This window comes from Columba livia, chromosome 2 (assembly GCF_036013475.1).
Source record: "Columba livia isolate bColLiv1 breed racing homer chromosome 2, bColLiv1.pat.W.v2, whole genome shotgun sequence".
Lineage (NCBI taxonomy): Eukaryota > Metazoa > Chordata > Aves > Columbiformes > Columbidae > Columba > Columba livia.
The window spans coordinates 50,797,946-50,823,168 of record NC_088603.1 but is presented as its reverse complement, the minus strand read 5'-3'; the positions used below and the strand labels follow the sequence as shown (position 1 = coordinate 50,823,168).

Below are 25,223 nucleotides of genomic sequence, written 5' to 3'. Positions count from 1 at the left end.
TTACTTAGAGCATGATGAACTTTTCCATCAAGGATTGACATAGGAGACAGGTAAGACTACACAGACACCCTGACACATGGCTTGCTCTATATAGTGACTTTATGAGGTGAGAAGTAATTTTGAATTAGTGCTTTTCTGTGCTATTTATGAGTATGTTGTGATGGTTACTGTCTGAGTCATTCTTGCAGTAACATGCTTCTGTGGGTTCTAGATTGTCGATTCTGAACGAATTGCTTGTACTCTTTAACAAAGCCTGGACTACTTCTTTTATGTACGGAAAATAGCAGCAATTGTTCAGATCTCAGGGCTGACAGATTAGTTTTTACATGGCTCTTTTATGTTGCTGAGGAGCAGGAAAATCTGGAAAATGCGATACGGTCATTTTCTGTAATCTAGTGAGGATTACTAGAAGCAATTGTATCAGCATCTAAATACTTGTGGGAGATTGCTGAAGTGCAGCAGCCATCCACCACCTCTTTTCCAGTCTGAGGTGATAACAAGGCATGGGTTTCCATATGGTATTGGAACAGTAGTTACAAGTACTTGAAAAGTTGCTCATTCTGATAGGTACCCATACTAAGCGAAGAGTCCATTAAAAGCAAGATTTTAAAAGACCTTATATAGCAACAGAATATGATAGCAATGAAAGGTGCACCAATGTGCTTAAAACCACCCATTCTGTTGGTCAGGTATTTCATATATACACTTTTCCTGTACTCTGATTTAGTGGTTATAAAACTTCAAGATTATAGAATTTTACTGTGATGTACCACAATTACTTGGTCTTAGCTAAACATGTCCCCATTAAGTTGAATTTATGCTAATTCTGTCCCAGTTAAACAGCAGATGATGTTATTGGCTGCACTACTAAATTGCTTTCCTAGGAGACATCCCATTAAATAAGTGATGCACCCAAATTGGAATATAATGAATTACATTTTTATTTAAGCTTAGTATGTTTTACATCTGTAATCCAGAGAGAACTAAGTGCACTGTGGATGACAAAAGACAACTTGGGTCGTGTTGTCCAGTCCTTAGTGAGCCTGGAACTTACCATGTGATTTGTCCAGCTAATTTTTAAATACCATAGGCTTTTTCTTTCATTTGTGTTGGAAGGTGATTCCACAGCCAGACATTACTTTTTTCTAGTATTTATCTGGAATGTTGCTTTCTCCTGTTTTCATTTATATCTTCCCAGTTATTCTCCTCACAGATTGCCTACATGCCAAGGGCATTTGGGCACCAATCCACTCAGTTAACCTCCTTTAATTATCTGGATAGTCTCACTAAAACCAGAATGGTTGGGTAAATTTGACTGGAAAATTTGCCCTTTTGTTCATTATGGACTTTAGTTACTTGTTACTGGTAACACATTCCCCCATTCTATGACAGCTCTCTAGGCCAACTGGATCCAGGAGGAGCGTTGGCCTCTACCATCATTTCAGGTATAGGCAGCTCTCATTAGGAGGAGAAAAAGGAAACGAAGCATCTTTTGCCAATGTGAAGGCTGCCCTCTAGCATGGTGTATTAAGTCTGTTATCAGTGAGATTTGAAGTAGAGCAGCATCTCAGGTAATCTGGATGTGAAAAATACTTTATTTCCCAGCAGGCCAATTTTGCTTATAATTCATGTAGTAATGGAGTTAATTGTAATGATGATGCTTTTAGGGAAAAAGGTTTAGTTCCAAAGTTCTGTTGATCTAGTTTGGTAAGCAAACAGCTTACAAATGTGTTCATATGTTTGTGCACAGGCTGTGCAGTCATGGGAAACTACAGAAAACCACTAAGTGTGGCTTAGAGACCAGAGAACTGCAGGGCAGAACTTCTCAAATTGGCAGATAAGTAGTGTTTGTTAATCTGCTTCATATGCCAAAAGAGATGGGCAGCATGGAGTACTAGATGGGATGTCAGGCTATGTAAATGACTTTGAATAAGAGATTCATTGTCTGTGAAGAAAGGTAAAAGTTTTCAAGCCACTTGTACCCTAGTCACTCAGAAAGAAACAGCTGTCAGCCATGGAACCAGCACCTGTTTCCCATTTGTGCTGTCTGAAGAGGAGGCAAACAACTATTCCGAGGAGTCCTTGAACTGGGAGTGCAATAGAAAGCCATCGTATGCAATCTATGTCAATTTTAAGATCAATCCACAAACCTAGTGATGCTTAGCTGGTTTCTGGAGTGTGTCAGTAGGGATCTTCCCTAGTGAAACTGGAAGTATTAAAAGTTTAGTAAGCAAGTGTTCTTCAAGAAGATAAATAAATAACAAAGATCTTTTTGTACCTCATCTTCCCTCCATACTGATTTTTAATACTTTGTAGCAATTTGAGAAGTTGACCATTTGAAACACTAGTTGTTGGCCTTGAGAGGTGATTCACTGGCAAAGCTGTACTCTAGTGACCAATGAGTGCCAGTGTGTGCTGCACTGTGTATCAGCAAGAATACTGGTTTAAGAGCTCTCCTCATCTATTTGCCCAAATATGTACATTTTTCAATAGCTGGTATTCTGTAGTTTCCATATTTTCATAAACTGAAACCTATTCTCTTTAATATTTGTAATGAATTTATTGTCTGAACTAGGAGGACTCCACAAAACTCAGTCTTCTAAGTGGCTGAACATTTTCTGGACTCCATTTACACTATGAGAAACAGCAACTTCTATAGTATTGCACGTGTAGAAGGAGAAGCATAATAGTCAAGAGATCAGGACCAAGGACTGTGCCTCAGGGGCAGCCCAGTCCAACCTGCCCAGAGCTGCTATACAGTCATGTGAGTTCTCCTTCCTCATGAGCACGTTCCACTTTATAATTTGCCTTTTCAGAACTACAGGTCTTTGCAGCATTGAAGTATCTTGCTTGCTTACATCATGATCAGCACCTGTGGCAACACACCACTGCATAAATAACAAAGTGGTGGTTGGGAGAGTTCTTTCATTCTCACATGTTTGTTCAGTCTAGATGGCAGAAAAAGGGTTGTGGAGTGGTGGGGTGGGAAGAGAGGTTGTGCACCCATCTTCTTGGGAAGCTTGTGGAATAGACTTTGAGCTGTTAGATACAATACACGGCTGAAAATGTCAAGGAGTGAGTTACTTGGCAGTGCAGCATGGCATTCTGTTTTGGATTCCATCAGCTCCAGAAACAGTCTTGGAAAGCTCAAATGAGGAAAAAAGGGTGAGACAATAGGCGGTAGGTTTGCCATCTGAAGAGTGGAAATCGCATTGCAAAATTAATAATAGAAGAAAGAAAAAAAAAAGACAACTATAGTATGTATGACAAGGGTAGGTCCAAGGGCAGCATATTTTAATGGGACCGACTGAACATCATACCTACATTAGGGAATAAAAATATGTATGCACCTTTTTTGTTTCTGGGAATTTTAAGCATTTGACAAATCATGGTTAGGAATTGGCAAGAGCCTTCATTTTTTTTGTTGTCTTGTTAGTTGCCAGGGAAAGAAGTCAGCATTTGTTCAAGCTCTGTCTAACCAGAGCACCACAGTTCAAGCACATTGCAGATAGCTCAATTTTGGATTTTCAACTTCAGTTTACAATCCTCCCAAACCCCAACAACTAGCTAATCTGAGAAAACATACTTTGCTGCTTTTGTGACAAAGACTAGGTAGAAGAATGTTGCAGGGCAGACTTGGAGCAGAAACAAGAAGCCTGCATGAGCCTGCATTACTCTATCCCAGCACTTTACATCCATGCAGATTGATCCAAGTGTTGGCAAAGAAGCGTTTGCGTGGGAAGAAAGGCTGCCTAAGGCAGCATCTGTATCTGGAATATGTTTCCACAGTAATACCACACTTTCAGCATGAATGCACCCTTATCTATGGCTAAGACTTAAAAGAATCTAAATTGGGCCCTGTATATTATATGTGCATGTGTCTAGTTATGCATTAATTATTTTCTGATGGTCATTTCTATAATTTGTACTGTAGGCAGATATCTTTATCTGGACATATTTCCTACATCCAGAATAAAAATTAATGAGTTTCAGTAGCCAACAGTACAGCCTGGGATTAAGTGTCTTTAAAAAAAAGTTCTGCCCAATAATCACTTTTAAGATTACTTCAGATTAGTTATACTATTGCACATATGGTAAGGAAAGTGATATTATAAATAAGGCATGTTGCAGTTATGTAGTCACAAAATGATGTGCCTTTTCTCGTAGAAGATGAACTCTGTTCTTCTGGCAGGCAGTTATGACTAGGGAGAATGGAATTCTTCACAAATTGCCTCATGGACAACTTCAGCTGTGGAGCCAGCTGTAAGATACAAGAGCTGTTGTCTTGACCTTGTCTAGTGGAGGCTGAGTCCATATGTATATATGTATGGATGAGAGAGATGGACCTTAAACAGAGAAAGGAGGAATTTTGGTTAGGGGCATCAGACCTCTTCCCCAGTCCTTCAGTGAGAATGTGAACTTTGTTCTGTTTTGTTATAATTTCCCCAATTTTCATGCATTTGGGCCAGTTTGCTTCTGTTTAATACAGTTGCTAAAGGCCTATTGTAGCTTGTTAAAGGTTATTTCTGAAATCAAATGAACGGAGATAGAAAAACTGATAAATTAGTCACCCTGAGAGATGGATTCCCAGCCTCTTACTGGATCACAATCTTAGCCAGGTGTTAGTTGAGCTGGTTTAGAGAACTGTGACTTACTGAGATCCCTGCACATGTAACACTGCAGAATAAAGTGAACTTTGCTGGGAAGGGGTTCAGACTAGTTGATCTAATGGTCCCATCTGAACTGAAAGGCTCTGAATCTTGCATGTCATTATTAAGACTGAAGAAAGTGAAAAGATGTTATTGCAGCTGTTACAGTACACACACACACAAAGAAAAATAGGTAAAAAAGGCTTAGTAGGCATTACACTCTGTTTCTCTCAAGCTAGAGAGCAAAATTTGGAGGTGGACAATTGTCCTTTGGCCACAGCACTCTGCAATATGTGCCATAGCTGGGCAATAATAGTAGCTGCAAAAGAAAATGCTCACCTCATTCATCTGTTGGGAACAATCTCAGTTCAGATGAGGACAAGAAAAAAAAGAACTCTTATGACAAGTTATATTTGATGTGGCATTCTTGTTAAAAGCATAGAGATAAAACACAGTTCTGAGGCCTGTTCCCTAGAGTTTTCCTTCAGCATCATTGCTCATAATGTAACAAAACTTCTGCAAAGTGGATCACATAGAACTTTTAGCTCATCCAGATATAAGCTGGACAAAACTTTGTTGAAATAAATGAATGTCATTAATTGTACTCAATAGAGCTAAGCTTATTTACCCTAAAAGGAAGGTTTGCCACATGTATTACAGCAGTTCCAGCAGAAAACATCAGCAATTATGGCAGTCCTGCACTTAAATGTGCATTAACATTGCACTATCTTACCCAGTGAATATCTCTCTGTGCTGTGGGTACTTGTTTACTAATGTGATTTTCTTTTACTTTTTCCTTGGGTGAGAAGACTGTACAATTCTGGTTTGTATATAATGTGTGTAATTGCAAGGAAGCATCAGATTTTAAAGCTTCTGGCTCAGTAGCAAGTCTGCTCTGCTCAGGAGAGATTTCAGAGCATGAAAGCAAGGGAGTCAACCAGAGATAAGTGTCCCTGCCAGCGCACACTGATATGTTTGTTAATATCACCTTTATGATGATAAATGTACAGGCGTCTGAGCTCCCTGTCACATTTACAAAGCCACGTTCCCAAGTTCCAGATTAACTCCTGTTTGAATGAAATTATTTTGCTATTGCAGATATTTCTAGTGACCACAATAAAATAAGGATGTTTGCCAGACACATGAGGTGATAAATACTGTCATCACTGGGCAAAAATCCATGTGTGCTACTGGTTATAGAAAATGTAACAGAACCTTTCACGGTGGTGGTTTGCATTTCCTGTTTTACCAAACTGCTAGGAACTACCAAAAATAAAATAACACGATATGCCTGAAATAGCATCATTTATTTCACTGCTCTGACACATTTGAGGTTGCACAGAGAGAAATGATCTATGCTTTCCTTTCCTTACCGACGAACTCTAGCCTCTTCCTCACAGTAAACATGGCTGTAGAATCCTTTTTGAATTAGAGTGCTCTGGACATGTCTGAAAAACACCTCATTTTCAATGAAATTATAGCTGTGTGAAACATACTTCTTTTTATTACATAAAAAGAAAAAAGAAAAAAAAAAGGAAAGACAGGCACAACAAATTGCCAGATGAACATTGTAAATGCCTACAGGTTGGGTTCTGTACTGGCAGAAACAAGCATCTCTGTTCCTGTCAGCAGCTGTGAACGGCTATTTAGCATGTTGTGAATCCTGATCAATCTCATCTTCCTCAGGAAAAAAACAGCGAAAACCTTTTCTTTCTGAGCTGTGTGTGTACTGTGATCCTCTCTGCCCAGACCCGTGTTCTTTCTGTTACTGGGATGGTTGAGCATACATCATTTTGATAATACTTTTTTTAATACCCAGTGAAGAAGAAAAAGTCTTTTTCTCTTTTAACAGCAAAATAATTACTTCTAACTAGAAGTAAAGCAGAATTTATAACCGGTCTCACTGTAATAGTTTTGAGTAGCAGAGCCTTGCAGGGAATGTTCTGCAACCAAATTAGCCGGTTGTTATGCTCCCCAAATCTCTTGCCAAATGGATATCCCAAAGAGTATGGTGAAGAACCTTTTAATTAGCTCTTCCCTGAATAGGTCTTCCTTGATTAGTCATATCTGAACATTGTGTTTTAAAGGGAAAAACTATTTAGAAAGGGAAAGGAGTATACTATAAAATTTGTAAGTATTTGCATCCAAGTGGGAGTTCTGTTCACAAGAGGCCAGTATGAACCTAAGTGATGTATCAGCAGCCAGAATGCAGAAGGCATTGGTGGGAGTCTTGATATTGATGAGGTTAATTTGTTATGTACTGTGGGACAAAAGGAGAAAAAAATCATGCTGACCTAGCTAAGGCAGTACTTAAATGTATGTGTATTTGTGTGGCAGGGGACAGCAGTGGGAGGAAAGCTGAGGAGGAAGCAAGAATAAGTAAAACAGGATTGATTTATTGGCTCTGAATTGTTCATCTGTATTCTGTTCTTCACTGTGCTGCAGAGGGGGAGAACAGCACTGGCACTGTGGTTGGGGAGCAGAGCAAGAGAGGGGAAGGAAGGTGGTATCTATCACAGGCACCAATAGTGTTTAATTTTCCAGAGGCTCTGATTAAACAAATGTTGCTGCTGCCTGGCAGCCCTTGCAGACGTTTGTTGGGACAGAATTAATCAGGAGGTAATTTGTCTGCTGCAATAAACAGGGTGGCTTGGTGGCACAGACTTGATGGAGACTTTTTCTGAGTTTCCTGGGAGCAGCCATATTTCCCAAACTTCTTTCTGTAGCAAGGTAGTGCCACCAGCTTTCCTAAGGATAGGGGTTTGCTAGTGATGGGCCCAGATGGAGTAAGTGACAGCCGTAAATAGCGATGTATGAGCATTGTTAAGTTGGTTGTGGAGCCCTGATAATTACAAGGGAGAAGGTCAAAAGGAGTGACCTGCGGGACTGATTTAAGGACTGCTCTTGTGCACAACTAAATGGTGCTGGAAGGGGTCAGGCTCTGTCCCATGCATGAATGGGGAAACAATTTCACTGCTGATGCTTTCTCATGTAAACAGGAGCTGAAGGAGCCAAAAGATAAATACCTTGCGCTTAATAATAGTGCATGGTGTCTGGGCACAAGCAAGATAGGAGCTGGGTAACCAGCATAAACACACGAGTACTGTGTGTAGACAAGGTTGGCTGTGCTCCACCTGTTTGACTGGTTGAGGTTTGCCTGTACTATTAATCACCTTTAAATGTAATAATGATCAGCTTTACTGAGCTTTTCAGTTCACCGTTGGACAACTAGGAGGTCCTCAGCCACAACACAACTGAGTGCAGATTGCCCCATGGGTTGGGGAAGCTCCAGCACAGATGAGGATGGGAGCTGCTCTTCTGTGTGGTGTTTTGGACTTCCTAAGCACATGGAAAAGGAGTCATAAAACTGTATCTATTGACTTTTGTTCTCATGACAGTGGCTGGGTGGGCCCCATAGCAGTGGTGCAGCTACAGGTGAACAAGCAGATCAGCACCTAAGTTAGCTGAACTCACTTTGCCTTTTTCCTTTCACCTCTTCTTTTCTTACATATTCTATGTGATTATATCTTCTACTGTTTGTGTGTTGTGGGTGTAAATGATAAGTGACAGTACAGCAAATAAGTGTCCAGGAGGGATGAAGGCACAGTTTAATTATGCAGGCCACTTATGGGAGTGATTATAAAATCTTAATACCACTCTGTGAAGGGCACAAGTATTATAAAGATTTTATTTCTGCAGTGAATTAGGAAGTTTAAAAATACATTCCTGCAATTAAAAGGCAGTCTGCTTGGTTAACCTTTAGTCCAAACATCCAGGGCTCATGGGGAAAGAGAGATTAATTCTAACTGATGTAAAACAGCTACAAGAATGACTTAACATTCCTAATGGTGAAACTGTTGTCATTTTAGCACCTTTTGACTCTGCTGACTTGGGGTAAGCACTATCAGCCTTTAAAAAGCAGGAATCTCACTCTTGCAATGTCCTTGACCTCTTTGTTTCCAGGTCGGTGGAGCTATAAGAGGGAAGCTTAAAGCTCTGGTATTCTGCTGTCTAGGAAACCTGTTACTAGCCAGATACTGAGTCTTTACCTCTCTCAGGATGGACTTAGGCTTGATGTCCAGATTTGTTTGGGGGTTTCACTCCTTTCTAGTGGAAACGAAAGAAAATATTATTGTTTACCATTCCAGTAAAGATACTGGGAATATTACTTAATCACTTGGATTCATAAAATAAAACAGGACTTGCTTGCTGCAGTGCCTGTGGAATTGGGATGGATGGATGGATGAATGGATAGATGGATAAAGTCACAGAGATTTATGAGCAGAGGACAAGTGATATTATTAAAGCCAATTCTTCTTGTGCCTCTCACATCGCTATAATTTTGGCTTCTGTGGGGCACAGCTACAAACATGGAGGGAAATGTGCTTGCACAGAACAGATTTCCCTCTCAGCTGTACTCAGACACATTTGCATTGTACTCAGAAATCTAAAGAAATGTCCTCAGCTGGCCAAATCTCTGAGCATCTCAGGAGTGTAAAAGCTTTCTCCCCTTCTTGCTTTTGATAAGGTAGAAACTGGAAATTTAACATCTGCTCCTTCCAATGAGTGAATTTAGTAAGTTTGAAAGAGATGTCTTTAGATATGCAGGTTTATCACCTCTTAAAAATGGAAAGCTGTCTGTCCTGTCTAGCATTCTGTTTTCTGTCCAGTGGAGCCTAAAACTTGTTTTTCTCTGCCAAGGAAATGTAAAATGAAGGGGAAAAATTTGCAGCACACTTTGCTGAGCTCTTTTGGTGGGATAAGGTATTTTGCAGTTCTTGGGAATTAAATGATCTCTGAATACCAAAGAGAACCTCCTTTTCAGTCTTCAGACAGGGGCTCCCCAGCAGGGCATCCACGTGTGCTTCAGAGGTGTTAGTGCTGCAGCCACATTTGTTCTGTACAATCAATGTGTGTGCCAAGTGTTGGTTTTTACACTTGAAAACGGGCTTCCTGATGGTTTAGGAGGAAAAAGTTACACATCTCTGTCACACCTACTTATGCTACAGTCATTCAGAATAGCAATTTGCCTTTTCTGATATTAAAGAAGAAAAGAACAACAGGAAGGACAGTTACAGGGGCATGTTTCAAGTGTGGCTCTTGCTTGAGGATAAGCAAAGTATCTCTGGAAAAGCACAGTGCCAAAGGAGGACAAGGCAAGTAAAAGGGCCAAACACATGCAGCTAGCTTTAGATAACAAGTGATGTTATGCTGGCCGGCCCAAGGGAGGACTCCTTGTGGGAGACCATGGTTAAAAGGCTCTGCCTTGGCCCACTGGCAGAGTGACCCTCAGTGTCACCAGACTCAGCTGCCCTGCAAGAAGCACTGGCTGTCTGCAGGCGTGTGGGTGCTTTTCATTCCTTTGAGCCAGAGCCTCTGTTGCAGTGGGGAATGTGCAGCAAGCCCTTTGCTCCGGCTACCATCCCTCCCTTTCACCCCTCAAGCCTTCAGCATCCCTGGCAACAATGGAAAGTCCTTCTCCTTCTTTCCAGCTAGGGGAAGGTGTTGATGGAATGAGGTATTTATTAGGCAGTTGCAATAAAAACAGTAATCTGGGAAGAGTCAGGCTGACAGAGGTGCTGCAGGTGCTTACTGTCATATCTTACATCCTTGGAGTAGATTGAGGGGGCCAGGATTGTGGGAGCAGCAGTGAGCAGAGGTGGTTTGATCAGGCAGGCTGAGAGTTGCAGCAGCAAGAGGTTGACCCAGGTTTTATCTGTGACTATCAGGCAGTGGTTGTCAGGTGCCCCCTTAGAAATGCTGGGAAGAAATGTACGGGGGGCACCTGCTGCTGCCTGCCCCTTTTGGATGTCAATGATCCAGGGGCTGGTGGGGTGTGGGGGAATGCTGCAGCACCCCAGCCTCGCAGACTGGCTTTTTACTGGAGCTGATAAGAATGTCCTTCCTGAAGAGGCACAGCACCCTAATAATAACAATATTCCTCAGCAATAAAAACACACTTGTTTTATGTACTCAGAGCCTGAGATTAGTCTGACCCAGGAATACCCTCCACCAGCGGGCTTCTTAAATCAGACCCAATGAACACAGAGGGAAAAGCCTGATAATTTACATCCTCTATATTCCCCACCATAGGCACATCACAATAGGGCTCCTGTTCCCTTCCCCGAGCACAGTGAGGTTCCTCCCACCTGCCCACAGCCCTTCAGCAAGCGCGAGCACAACTCCCACACGCCTCTCTCTGCCAGAGCTTCAGATGCTGGTGCTGCTTCCATGCGCAGGCTGCTCTGCTTGCTGGGCTCGGAGGACTGATTTTGAAGCTGTCTGTTGAAATTTTTCCCCCTCTAACTTAGCTGCATTTGGCTATTGATTTGTGCTCCCTCCTTGGCACTGAGGTCCTAGTTTGGAGTGGCAAGTAATGCCTAAACACAGAGGGAAGCTGAAAGCAGAAGGAGCTTTTTGGTGGGGTGAGAATTTCACGTGATCAGTGGCCTCTGTCCCAAGTCAGAGGGGCCACATCCACTTTCATAGAATCATAGAATAGTTTGGGTTGGAAGGGACCTTCAAAGGTCATCCAGTCCAACCCCTCTGCAATGAGCAGGGACATCTTCAACTAGATCAAGTTGCTCAAAGCCCCATCCAGACTGGCCTTGAATGTCTCCAGGGATGGGGCATCTATCACCTTCCTGGGGCAACCTGTGCCAGTGTTTCACCACCGTCATTGTAAACATTTTTTTCCTCGTGTCTAGCCTGAATCTCCCCTCTTTTAGTTTAAAACCATATACCCCTTGTCCTGTCGTAACAGGCCCTGCTAAAATGTTTGTCTCCATTTCCTGCCAGATTGTCCTTGGATGGTGATCCCATGTTCATTGTATCTGAACCAATATCTGAGTGCTCCAGGCTCCCTGAAGCCCACTGGGAGCTGAGGGTGTTTTAACTTCACAGGTTTGCATATTGTGGATATGTTTGGCGGGTGTCACCCACCACTCTGAAGATGTTTCCTACCACAGGAAGTCTCTTATCCATACGCAAATTATGCTACTCAGTTTCACCTCTTTTCACTACTTGACACAATTAATAATAAATAGGATATGCATGAAAGTGTTGTCATTGGCAGCTCTCCCCTGACTGGTGTATAAAACTCATTAGAAACAGATTATTCATCTTATTAATTTTTTTCCAGACCGTCCTATATCTGATGTTTTATGATTAATTTGCTACTGACTGGGTAGCTCTAGTCTTTAAATGAGGAAGTATACCTGACGCCTTCTTTTTACTGATGATTCCTTGTTTGTGGCTTCCTTTCTTTTAAGAAGTGGGCATGGAGGCATAAGCAGGAAGAGAAAAAGGATTAAAATGACATATTGACCCAATATATGAAAATGACAAATAATATGTGGGCTGCAATCTTCCAGAAATCCAAGAATAAATAAAGCTTCTGTTACAGTGCTTTGAGGAGGAGGTTGATCATTTTTTATCTATTTTTTCAAAGTGAGATCTCTAACTTCTTCAGAGAAATGTTTTAAATGTCCTGAAATCTAGCCCATGTTATCAAAAGCCCCTCAAAATAGATTTTACTGGACTAACGTCGTGAACAGGAGGTTGAGATAAGGCAAAAAAAAAATCCAAATGAACTGATAGTACCTATGGTAGATATATTATTGCAGTAACAATCCAGATTCAAGCCTCTTGTATGATAGACCTATACATACATGTAGAAAAGTTTACTGGCAGTAGTCACTGCTGATTGATAGTTTTTCAGCCTCTGCCTGCTGTCTCTCAGAATATAGTGATTTTTGAATATAGCAGTTACCAGGTTCTTAAGTAGAGTCCAGTGTTCAGGGGGACTTCTCTGATGTTTCTGCCTAGACATGAATACTTCTTTTCAGTCCTTTGGTCTGTTTCTCTCTCCTCAAGTTTTATCTTCCCTAAGCAGGAAGAGCTTAAATTTTGAGGAATCTGAATAATTTCCCAGTCTCACTCAGCTTGATTACAGTAACAGCGGGGTCAGTTTGGCCCCCTATCTTCTCTTTGCAGTATCTCTTTGTGATAATCACCCTATGGCAGTGGAAAGCAGTCCTCAAAACAGGTGTAAACTGAGGATTTTTGGTGATAGGGGAAGTACATGAACTTATGCCCAGATGAAGACCCTGCATGCATGGGGAGCTGTACTGTTCTTCTCTCCATTGGTGAAGTTCATAAAATCATAGAATAGTTTGGGTTGGAATGGACTTTTAAAGGTCATCTAGACCAACCCCCTGCAACCGCCCCGGACATCTTCAACTGGATCAGGTTACTCAGGGCCCCATCCAGCCTGGCCTGGAATATTTACAGGGATGGGGCATCTGCCAGCTCTCTGGACAACCTGAGCCGGTGTTTTACCACCCTCATTGTAAGAATTTCTTCCTCAGGTCTAGCCTGAAGTTAGGCTTGCATTGCTGTCTGAGCAAAACCTATTAGAGCGGTGACACTTTCCTTATCGTCACTCAAGCCCTCTTAAATATCTGCCTTTTTCCTCTGCAACCACTGGACCCTATTGTGCACGCAGCAAAAGGCTGCCCTGATTTGGATGTCTGTTTTCTCTGCAGCCGTGGCCTTCTGCAGCTGCCAGCCGTGCCGCAGGGTACCTGGGGACAGGGTCCCCATTCCAGCCAAGTGTGCAAGAGCTGCAGGGACAATGTGCTGTTAGGGAATTCGCGGATTTGTTTCCCCCTCGGTACCTTCCTCAACAGAAGGTGCTGCATCTCAGCTAATAGAGGTTTTCTTAATGAGCAGCTCCCTTGGTTGCATCTTTACATCCTTCTAGGAAGCACTTGCATCCACACTTGCTGCATTGCCATCTCTGTTAGTAAAGCCAGCTGATTATTTGGAGAAACATTTAGTTGTCACCTGTGTTTTTTATGTGGGTACCACTGACTTAGGATCTATGAGTTCTATGAGCAATATACTGCAGGTGCATGGAGATCTCCAGTTCAGGGAGGGCAGGAGACTAGTCATTTGGGAAGGACCTTGTTGTTGTACCCAGCAACTGAAGGACCATCCATCAGTTGCTCTTGTTGCAGTGCAGGCCTGAATCCATATCAAGAGCTCTGCCAGGTATATTTGCTGTGAACACTCAGTAAGAAAACTATAATTCTGTTTTCACTGGGAAATATTTACCTACCTTTGGGTTCTAACTTGCCTTTTGTGGACATGTCTCTGTCAAATAACTATTCTGAGGACTTGGGTTTACATAGATGGCAAGAAGCAATTGGCTGACCTTTGTACTTTCACCTCAAGTATCTTTGCTTTTAAAAATGATTTTTTTTAGCTCAGATTTCTATTTGACTAGTTTAATACCTTCCAAAGGATCTCTAATAGGTAGCTTCCCCCCCCATTTCCTTCTGACGACTTTTAAAAATGGGAACAAAGCTAATAATAGTGTTTGCACCTAGGTAAGTCCTCAGGTGTGCATTACAAGTGTTGGAAGGGTCTCTTGTAATCTTACGATAAGCTAAATACAATAAATTCTTTTCTACCACAGCAGATACAACATGGCACATGAGGCAGATCCGCTCTGCTTTCCCAAGACCAAACATCGGTGCAAGGGAGCCTTATGAGGTGTTGAAATTAATTTCACTCCAATAATATTCTAATGTACAGCGAATATGTGCCCTACTTCTATGTTGATGCAGGACTCGGATATAGTGATCTACTGTGGTGGATCGGGAAAGTAGCTTCTTATTTTTACCTGTGCAAAAAATAATAATTTTCTGAACCATGATCTCCATAGGCTGTTTCTCCAGCAACTATTGTTTATGTATGCTGGGTAGGTAGTGGCTGCGAGTTACAACACCAGCTCTGCTAAGCTTATGTTTAGTTTGCCAAATATTCATGATGTGCAGAAGAAGTTTTTATGCCCTCTGTGCAGAACTGAGGGTGCCAAAAGCCACAGATCAGAATGCTTTGAGATTGTGTTGCTTTGCTGGATATTTTTTCTTATTTATTTAAAGTTTAACCCTAGCATTCTGTGTTCCTGTAAATCACTGAAGCCACCAAAGAAGGCACAGCGCAGTGTATTCTGAGCTGTGGTCCTCCCCCGTGAAGAGACAGCACTGAGGAAGCTGAAGTTGCAGAACAAATTTGAACCAAGCCCCATGAAGACACGGGCACTGATGGCAGGTGAAATCACAGGAGGTATTTCCCCTCCTCATGCCATCGGCCAGCAGCAGTACCTCCCATGAGACCTTTCCTCTGCCTCCCTGGCTCACTCCTCCATGGAAACCAGCATCCAGTGCTCGCTGCCCTGTACCGCTGGGCCCCTGGGCACATCGCCCGGTTCACAGCTGCCGTGAGGAGCTGCTGTTTTTTACTCTCCTACTATAATAGCATCCTTATGAGGCTTCCCCCGGCCCATCTCTCCTCTGCAATAGAAAGTTACATGTTTCTGCATGTAGAGTATTTGGATTTCTTTAGTGTGTTCCTGGAAGCGCATCTTAACTGTAGAAAGAAAAAGAAAATAAAGGGGAAAAAAAGAAGGAGAAAAATAAAAAATGGTAGGTCAGGAAAATCTTAGTCTGTAGCGGGAATTAGAAGAATATAAAAAAAAAGAAGTGGTTTTATATAGGAAAATTGCTCTCCCTGAGCTGGCTGTGTGGTGATGTGGGGCAGTGACAGTGCAGGCATCTGCCTTTTGCTGAGCAGACATAGGAGTGCTCAGAAAACACTGGAAAATCTCTGTTTATCAGTGGAATGCCAGTGTTAAGGGTAGTCTATTTAAAGATAATGCCAGAGACAGTTGACTATTCTCAACAGTTTTTGGGCTTTATGTGTTCTTGATGCAAGAGAGGGTATGGGGGTTTCCAAAATAATCTAGTGTTTAAATACTAGGTGTATCTTATTTTACAGAAAATACTTGCTCTGTGTTGGTGCCAGGTTCATCCAGGCTTACACCATTCATCCTAAAAATGAGGCAGAGTTTTTTTCCAGATGTGTTTTACACAGTTATTTCCAAGTTAGGCCATCATCCCCTTTCCCTCCCTGAATCTTTATTGCCCTTCTCTGGCTTTACAGCCATGAAAATAGCAGTTCCTTCCCACCTGCCATGCCTTCCCCTCTACCCAGGGATTTCCCCTTGACTCTATCACATGGTCTCTGCAAGCACTTCACACACAGAAAACACAGGTTGTGTCATTCCCATCAGTTTTTCCCTTATAGGAACCTCCTTCCCCTTTCTGCTTGACTTGCAGTGGGATAAAATAGTAGAAGATTTTTTTCAGAAATTTTTTGTTTCCTTGTCTCTTGCTGCACTCTAATTACACAATACAACAGAATATTCAAAAGGAGGAATAGCATCCTTATGACTTTAGCCTCAGTTCTGCACTTCTTGTTAGCAACATGTGAAACAGGTGTGTGGCCACACTATGTCTGTGCCCCTGGGCCATGTTCACTCTAGCATGACATCTTCCATTTATTTTTTTCCTGGACCCGAGCAAATTTACCAAAGCAAATCCTTTGTGTAATCACATATGAGGTAGTAGGGGAATATCAGAATTAGTCTGATACTTTTTTGTTGTTGTTTACTGCTGCATTATGCAGCACACAGAATTCGTTTCTAACCTTTCAAAGGAAAACAAATCGCTTGCATTTAATTCTAATTCTGCATCAAAGTAAAAAGTAAATAGTCATGGGGTTACAGGAAAGGAGGAGTCTGCTGCCTTATTAGAAATGTATATTAAGGACAGTATGGAAACAAGTGCAGTGATTTATGACAGTCTGGAAAGAAGTGCAGTGCTAGCATTCAAGTTACCGGAGAAAGGGTCTTTCATCACCAGAAGATTGTAAGCCTTTCTCCATCATCCGTAACTCACTAGTTGGTTGCTGGAAATAACACTGTTTAAGATGTTATTTAGCCCCCAAGGCAGGATCAATGTGTTTCTGAAAATATTTGTGTTTCTGTATTTGTCATTGGTAGTTTCAAATCAATAGTGGGGAGTAAACTTGAAGCAAAATACTGCAATCTTGTCTTAATCCTTCTGTAAGAAAACTTCCTTTGTTTCTGATGTGATAGGAGTAAAAGGATCAAGTTATTTTTCAGGTGCTTCCTATACACATAGTGAAGGGAATGGAGCAGTGGGACCAGTCTACACAGGTCTGATGGTCCCTAATGTCTTCAGTTAAGATTTCATAAGCTGTGTATGGCTTGCCCTGTGCCTGTGGAAAGGTATCCTGTTCCTGAAGCAAAGGATTGGGTAACCTAATTGGTTGCATTCCTAATTTCTGTGGCTAGCAGATGAGTTTTGTAAACAACATGAAGTGATAGAATGTTTTTGAATTGTTGATGTTAGTATTAGGAGTCAGATAAATCACTGCTGTCTGTTTTGGGGAGCAGTTTATTTTCCTGTACTGTGCATGTCCCAAAAAAAGCTTTTCTTTAATCTGAGGGAGAAAAGGTTGCTCCTTTGCAGAAATCAAAAATATAGGTCTCAGAAGCCATGAACAATTTCACCGCAGTTTTTAGAACGAGGTACAGCAAAACACGTCATCTGTGCTTTTTCTTCTTCTGATAACAGTCTAGTTGAATTCCTTATATGCTTGGTTATGTGACACAACTCAAGAGGAAAAAATAGTATGTGTTGTTCTTGGTTATATGACCAGCACAGTAATGATATAACCACCTGAAGCAAAGATCTCATTGGTCTAGACTTCACAAATGCAGAATTTTCCAAAGGTATCATTCATTAATTTCAGAACATTTTAAAATGGCAGTGAAAACATTTATTTCCTTTTACTTTTTCTTGGGCATGGACATTTTGTATATGTTCGGCAGTTCCAAGCAGATCTTGGTCTGTAATAGTCCTGACAGCACTTATTATGATCTGTCAAGTCAGTAATTTGTTAGCTCCAGTGTTACAGAATAATTTTTATAGTTAGCATCTAATGAGTCACGATGGATTTAATTTTTTCATTGCTTCCTGCATTTTTGTGAATCATTCAGTTAATTTATGCCACTATTTTTATTCTTATGACACTGACTGGACTCTGATATCAATATGACTGTCACTTGAAATGGTTATTAATATGAGATGTGCTAAAAAATTGGTGTACTGTGGACTTGTTTTTCAGCTCATTGCTTTCTTCAGTGACATGAATGTGAAAAAAAGGGTTTACCTAAAAATTATTATAGCTTATTTGTCGTAAATTATGATGCATAATAACATTTGTGTTCATTCATTCAGAGGCATAGCACAGCTGCCTCTTTGCATCATTCCTAGATGTTCAGCCCAATAATTTACCTTAACTGGAAGGATGTGCAGGTTACAGGATTGAACGAAATAGTCCAACACCAGTATGCTGAACATACGATTTATGCATTCATCAGGAAAACTTCTAGTGTATAATCTAGTTCTCTGATTTGGACAATGGAATCCAAAAACACATTTTCAGTCTTTCTGGTCATTTTTGTTAGGTAGAAACTTTGGAAGTTTTGCTTCTTAATAAAATGGATTGTCAAAAAAAAAAAAAGATAGGTGGCACTGAACTGGTAGATGCCGTTTAACTAAAGTCCAGAAAAACAAAAGCTGACACTTCCAACTTCTACTTATCATTTTGTTTTCCTTTGTTCCTGTGAACAGCAGATAAAATGTGAGGTGGTACTCCAAGCAAAGAAGGAATTTTACTGTTTGAGTCATGGCCCAGCTTTTTGACTTCCTGGAGAAACACTTAAGTATTGGCAAAGCTGGGCAAAATTACAGAGCTTTGTGTATACAGAGTTGAATCAAGGTAAACACTTTTCAAAGGCAAATCTCATTCTCTGTGAAAAATGTACATGGGAAAAATTGAAATGTTTTATTTCTCAGATTCCTGAACAGAGACAAATTTTTGGGGTACTGTAAGAATGTTTAAACCAGCTAATTGATGAGTATTTTATTTTATTCCATAGAACCTTTCAGTATTTCAACTTCTGTTCCATATCAGGGGAAAAGTAAACATCAGAGCAATTACTCAGGATTAAAAGTCTGAACTTCAGGTGAAGTTCTTTCTTTATCAAAGTCAAAACAGCTATCATTGAGAATAGCGTGTGGGCCTGAAACTCCCTGAACCCACTTTTACTGTCCGTTTTTGCCTACAACCTCCCTTGTGTCCAGCCAGAACAAAACCTTAGTGACAGCCCTCAGTCCTGGCCAGCTGACTGACCCCTGCAAGGTGTTCCCTACATCTAACCTTGGGGGGGTCATAGAATCATCGAATCATAGAATAAATTGGGTTGGAAGTGACCTTCAAAGGGCATCCTAGTCCAACCCTCCTGCCATGAGCAGGGACATCTTCAACCAGATCAGGTTGCTCAGAGCCCCATCCAGCCTGGCCTTGAATGTCTCCAGGGATGGGACATCTACCACCTCTCTGGGAAACCTGGGGCAGTGTTTCACCACTCTCATTGTAAAAAATTTCTTCCTCATGTCTCACCTGAATCTCCTCTCTTCTAGTTTAAAACCATATACTCCTTGTCCTGTCATAACCTGCCCTTCTAAAAAGTCTATCCCTGTCTGTCTGTCATACACAATTAAGGAAATAAATAGGTGATAGAGCTGCAGAATTTGCTCCATGAAACAAGTGGAGTTCATTATAGAGACAGTAGATCGACTTTCAAGGTCTGTTTGGTTTGGGACAAGAGGGTTAGCAAAGAGGAGAGAGAGGCATGAAGGGGAGAGGTAGAGAAGCTGTCCCTGTATAGCCTGGTGCTTTGTGCGAGGCTGGTGTGTTATGGTTCACCTGGATGATTAGGGTTCTCCATTTCTCTTAGTATTAAAAAGACAGGAACCTGGTGCACTGGCTCCTCTCCCATTTAGACATGGAGCTGAAGAGTCTCCAGAGTTGGCTGGAGAAAAGGAAAAGGACAATAGAAGCAGGGACATTGGTAGGCTTGGACCACATGCAATTCCATGTGGATGTTCATACCTCAGACAGGACGGACCGCAACACAGTTGTTTGACCTCATAAAAGAGCCTGGAGATCCTTTCAGAAATGCACCTGGTCACACCTTTATTTTGGTTTTATCTCAGATTAAGGAGATAGGAAGATGTGAAGCTCTAAGGCAAAGTGTTGTTCTTATATTTTTATCCACTTGCCAGATGTACTGAGCAATGTTTCCAGCCCTTTCTGTTCCTTTTACAAAAAAAATTGATCTCCCACTTTTCCTGTTTTTCTGCCTGTTCAAAGAGTCTTTTTTATTAATCATTACTACCCAGAACTTGAGATTTTTGATTTTTACACTTTTCTATGAGAAGACTTACCTATTAGAATTTTGTCCTTGCTTCCTTCTGTAGAACCAGCTGTTTGCCAGTATATTAGTTAAGTTTCGTTTAGTCAATGCTATTTAATGTAATTGTGTATTTTAAGGGAAGCAGCATCCAAATCTATGTTCCTAGTCATGGGTAACTCTCATATTATTTTCCTTTAGAATTTGCAAGCGTGTTACTTGGCATATTAATTATTACATTGGTATATGACTAAGGATACAAATATCTCCTCTTTTTTCGCCCTCCCCTCACTTAACATTTTGTTTGAGAAGATCAGTACATTTTGTCTGTGAAAAGCCCTGGATTAAATGCCACCCACAAATTATTTTCTGCATGTTTTATTTTGCCAAAGGAGGTTGTCAGACATTGGGGGAAATAATGTAATATTGGCTGACCTAAGACTTCAATTAACTAACATGGAAGTTTACAGAAATTGTCATAATAACTTTGCACATCATTTTACTGGGGCAGAAATGCTTTGTCACACAGCACTTATTTCTTGCTTTGCTTACCTCAAGGCACAAAGTAAAATAAATTTATTCCTTATTTCTGATGCAAATAGTATTCTGCAAATATTAAATGTGAGGAAGAGGTTTCCTGTCAATCAGTCATTCCTGTTTCAGCCCAATACAACCCAAATAAGTGGCATTTGACTTGTGTGTTTAGATTAGCATTGTTTTGAGCAAAACCCTTGGATTTGAGTGTAGCATCTGGCTTTAGCCCTGCAAGAAGCCAGTGGACTGTTTTCACACTGTCTTTTACCAGAATGGTTGAAGACATTTTGGACAGTATTTACATGTATTTTGATGATGATTCTAAATCCACATGCATTTCAAGTTTGTAAAGGACTGCTGTTCACTTCTCTTTCTATTAATGTCAATTTTAACCCCAACTGCCTCAGGCCAGTCCTTAAGGAAGGTTTTCCTTCAGTCAGTTTCTTCTCAAGACGTAAGCGTATAAATATGTAATTTCCCCCATATTTTACCTTTTCTTTTCCTGTTTCCTTTTAACTGATCTTCTAACAAAATCTCATATTTTCTTTTCCTTCAGCATTCATTTTCTATTGAAATACAACATGTATCAGAGCCTCTTTTTTTCTTCCCTTCATGCTTTTCCACCCCTTAATTTATTTTGTTGCGAGCCATCAGCCAGATGCCTGCCTCCACCTGCCTCCACTGTAACCTCTGTTCCTGCTCTGGTCACTTTTCCATAATTATAACACCCTTCCTACCAGCTGCCTTCCTTTTTCCTTTGTCTGCTCCAGTCTGTTAACATTCATTGTCAAAAACATCTTCTCACCCATCCGTTTAGCTGTATTACCCTTCAGTGGAATTTTTGGTAGCCTTTTGTCTTTTTTTCTCAATCAAGGTCAAGCGGCTTTTTGCTCCAAGCCTCTGCCGCTCTTCCTTGTTTTAACAGAGCAAATAAATAGTAATTTTTGAAAAAGAACTGGAGGCCTCCTTGGTGTCCAGGGGTTCTCCATCAGATCTGTGTATCCAAGAGAAAAATAATCTGTGCAGCTAACAGAATCGTGGGAGCTGCTTTGGAAAGTGCCAAGTCAAGCTGTGGCCACAGACTCTTCCTGCAGAGGTCGACTAGCCCAGGGATGTCATATAACAGAGTGCAGCAATTAGTGATCCATTTCCACCAAACACAATTTACAAAATACTCACATCCAGTAGCAGGATGAGCCAAGAATCTGTTGCAGGGAAGTGAACTTTTTTACGTCAGCACCTTCAGATGCAGTCGGTCCTCAGATCCCTTCCTCTCTTTCTCAACCTTCCTTTCACACCTTGTTTCAAGGTGCTCATCAGTCTTGCACTCGTGGCCCTGGGGCTGTTATTCCTCCCTTCTCACCAGAATGTAATGAAACCTCTATCTCCTCTTTCATAGTCTTGGATTAACAACAGTCTCAGCTCATCAGTGCCCAGGAAGCGTGTGATTTCAGTCTGGTTTCCCACCAGCAGACATAAACAGCAGAAATAAAATCAACTCCTCTGAAATGTAAAACAGTTATGGGCCTTGCTTCATCTTCAGCCTTTTCTTTCTTCACTACTCGACCTTCTGGATCTCAGGATCCAGTGCAAGGTCAGGCTCCTTCAGGTTCTCTTCCCTCTTTTCCTCACCAGAGGGCAGGCAATTTATTTGGGTCCTGAGGCTCTGAATGAGGTTTCACGTTGCAGAGATCCATTGCTACAGTGTTAAGTTTTTGGATGCCTGCTATAGGCCTTTTAAACACCTTGTGTGGAACCACTCTCACGTCTATCTCTCAGTTCCATCATCACATGCGCTAGGCGTGGTCATTCATTTATGCTAGGTGTTCCTGCAAAATGGTTGTCACTGCTGAACTGGATAATGATATTGATGGACTGCTCAGCTTGATCAAAACCGTTGCATTGTTTCAAGTCTGTTCTCTGCAAACTGAAGGATATCTTGATTCATACTAGAAAAACACACTTACAAGCAAAGGAGTTTAGAAAGAAAGAAAGATAAAGAAGACAGAAGTCAGCAACAGGAACTTATTTCACAATGGATTTTAAATTCTGCAGAAAATCGAGAGATAAAATGTATCAGAGCTTACACCTACTAAATCCTCTGACAGCTGCTTTCTCATCCTGCTGCCTGAAAATGAATCAACTTAATTATTGCTGTGACTATGTACACCCAGACGGTTTAGAATTGCCTCTTTATCGCTGGCTACAGGAACTGTCCTTGTGTTTTGGAAGAGTTAAGATGATTGAAAACTGGTGTGTTTTTGTGTTGTGGTTTTTTTTTTGTTGTTGTTGTTGTAATTCCAGAACACACAGCCTGTAATAGAAGTCTGGAAAAGACTCTGGAACTTTGAATAGAGTTCTGTAACTTTGGAGTCTTTTGTCAATGGTTAGATTATGCCAGCACTGAGTTTAAATTTGCTTGTGTAGGATTTTGGGTTTGTATTAATATTCTAAAGTAATGGGGAGCGAAAACTTGGTACAGGCTGTGACCGAGAGACTGGTGGTGTGAATTCACAGACTGCAATATGTGGAGATAGATTGGGATGGGGAGTGGGAAACAGCATTAAATTATCTTCCAAGGACCTTAAAGTCTTTCAGGATTACTCATCTGAGTACACTGAAAATATAACCATTGATCTAATTAATACAATTTATCCTTTGGAACAGTCTAAAAAATTGTCTTGAATTACCTGGTGCACACAATAAACATGTAAAGTTTTCATTAAAGGAGTTGACAGGTTGCTTGTAAACTGAAGTCATTTCCTTTCCCTTCAGAATTAGATTTTCTTTATGGCCTCCTTTGACAGTAAGCACTGTTCATTAAGAATGATTTGGCCATTTCATTCTACAACCTATTTTTGCCTGCTCCTTGGATTTAACTGAAGGAAATCCCTTTGTGACTGGAATGATCAAACTGGATTTCAATCAACAAATGAATCACAGAATGGTTGGGGTTGGAAGGGACCTGTTTTCTCCTTTGTTTTTTTACCCTGCATAAACCAAGCTGCTCCTTTTGGGGAGCATTTAGATAGAAAGGAAACTGGGTATGAGTTCTTGACAACCAATTTGCAAGAGATGTCTTTCATCTAGTTTTCTGATTCTTGACTTGTTGATTTTTGAATGGTCACGTGGAAAAGGTAGTGAACAAAGCCTTAAAACTTCTCACATGTCAGATGCTTCAAGTGTGGTTGTAGAGGGTAGAGGTCTCTGGATACAGCGTAGTTCAGTGGCTGCTCCTTTATCATATGCTGGGATGAGGTGGAGGAATCATGCCTTGCAGTACTTGCTAATTTTGAGCCAAATTAGGAGAGCACTGAACTAAGCACATCAGTGTAATGTGGCCTCAGGATTTATACCTAAGTTTTGTCTGTGCAGAAGAAGGGTGGACTGTCAAGATTAATGGCGATCAGTCAGCATAACATACTGACACACACAACCCCTGACTTAGTCACCAAGCAGCAATCAGTGTAATGTGTGCCCCAACATACAAGAGGTACAATTTACTGTCTTCTGTGATGGTCTCTGACTGTGTTCTTGGTGCTGTGAGAGGGTCATTACATGTGAAATGGCATGTTTATTCAAGAGAAGCACTGATGTTGTGGTGAAATTATGAGAAGGGTTCATCTCCTGTCTGGTGCTCCACAGATGCGTTGTTGTGAATGTCCAGCACCTCAGGCTCTTCTGAGGGAAGTTTCTGAGAGGACTGGTGCTTTTAGTTCATGTTTGGTGAGTGGAAATCTCAGCCTTAATTTTCCAGAAGCTTACAGGCAATGGTAGGTGCCTGAGAGGGCAGCCTGTCTTCTCCAGCTAGTGCCAAGGACAAACTTCTCATTGGTATCAACTGAGCAGAGAAGTTTGTGCTTTTCGTAGTTGCTAACAAGCCACTGAAATGTGGTCAGTGGGAAGGCTGCTGTGGAGTTTGGCCATGATAAACTTCTCTTTCTGATGTTGACAACTTCACTCTTTTTATTTTGTCCTCTTGTTGTAGAGCCCAAGTGTTCAGGTATCTGCTCCATCCAGAAAGGAAAATACTTTATTTGCATAGGCAGAAGTTGTCATAGCAAGAGGGAGAAGGAAGAACAAGAGAGGGGGTAAATGTTGGAAAGGCAAAGTAGTCAGAATGTGATATGACAAGAGATGAGGTCAAATAAGCTGAACACAAAGCTAGACTAAAACAGCTTAACAAAAAATACATAACTTTCATGTTATAGTGATACTGAATGTAGAAATACGAGACATGTTAGATGGATACAAAATATGGAGAATACAGTCCTATGTGATTAAACAAAAACATCTTTTTTTGCCTTCTGTCTTTCTCTTCATGTCTTCAGTGAATTTACTTGTCTTAGTCGTAATGCACAACTCAGGATTATCTTACTATACCAGAGGTCATCAGATAAAAAGGATGACTTACAGCAAATGTGTCCTCTGAAACACTCATTTCTCAGTTAGAATAGCAAAGCATAATGTAATTAAAACAACTATCTGTAGTGTTTCCTTACAATCATGTTGAGTAGAGAATACCTTTAGTTTAATCGTAAGGTCAGACACATGGCGGGGAAGGGTTGATGCTGTCTCTCAGACAGCAGTAATCTAGGGCTGGCAACTCAGCTTTGGAAATTGGACAGATTAGAAGTTCTTGGCAGTGATTCCCAAATGCTCAGGAGACTCAATGCAATCAGCAGCATTGACATTTTGGCCAGCTAGTTAAATAGTGTTGGCTATAAAACATTACAAGGCAAGTGATCATCCCCTTATGTGCTGGGCCTGGGGCGTATGTTTCTTGCCTTCTGTCCCAGGAGCAAGGGGAGCCTCAAAACCAAGTAGCTCTTAGATGATATCCT

General features: G+C 41.1%; 1 protein-coding gene across 11 annotated transcripts in view; it reads left to right on the top strand.

Moving 5' to 3' along the window:
* Window positions 1–25,223, top strand: part of ELMO1 (engulfment and cell motility 1) — a 315,282-nt gene that overhangs the window by 255,014 nt on the left and 35,045 nt on the right. The gene's annotated exons all lie outside the window — the stretch shown is intronic.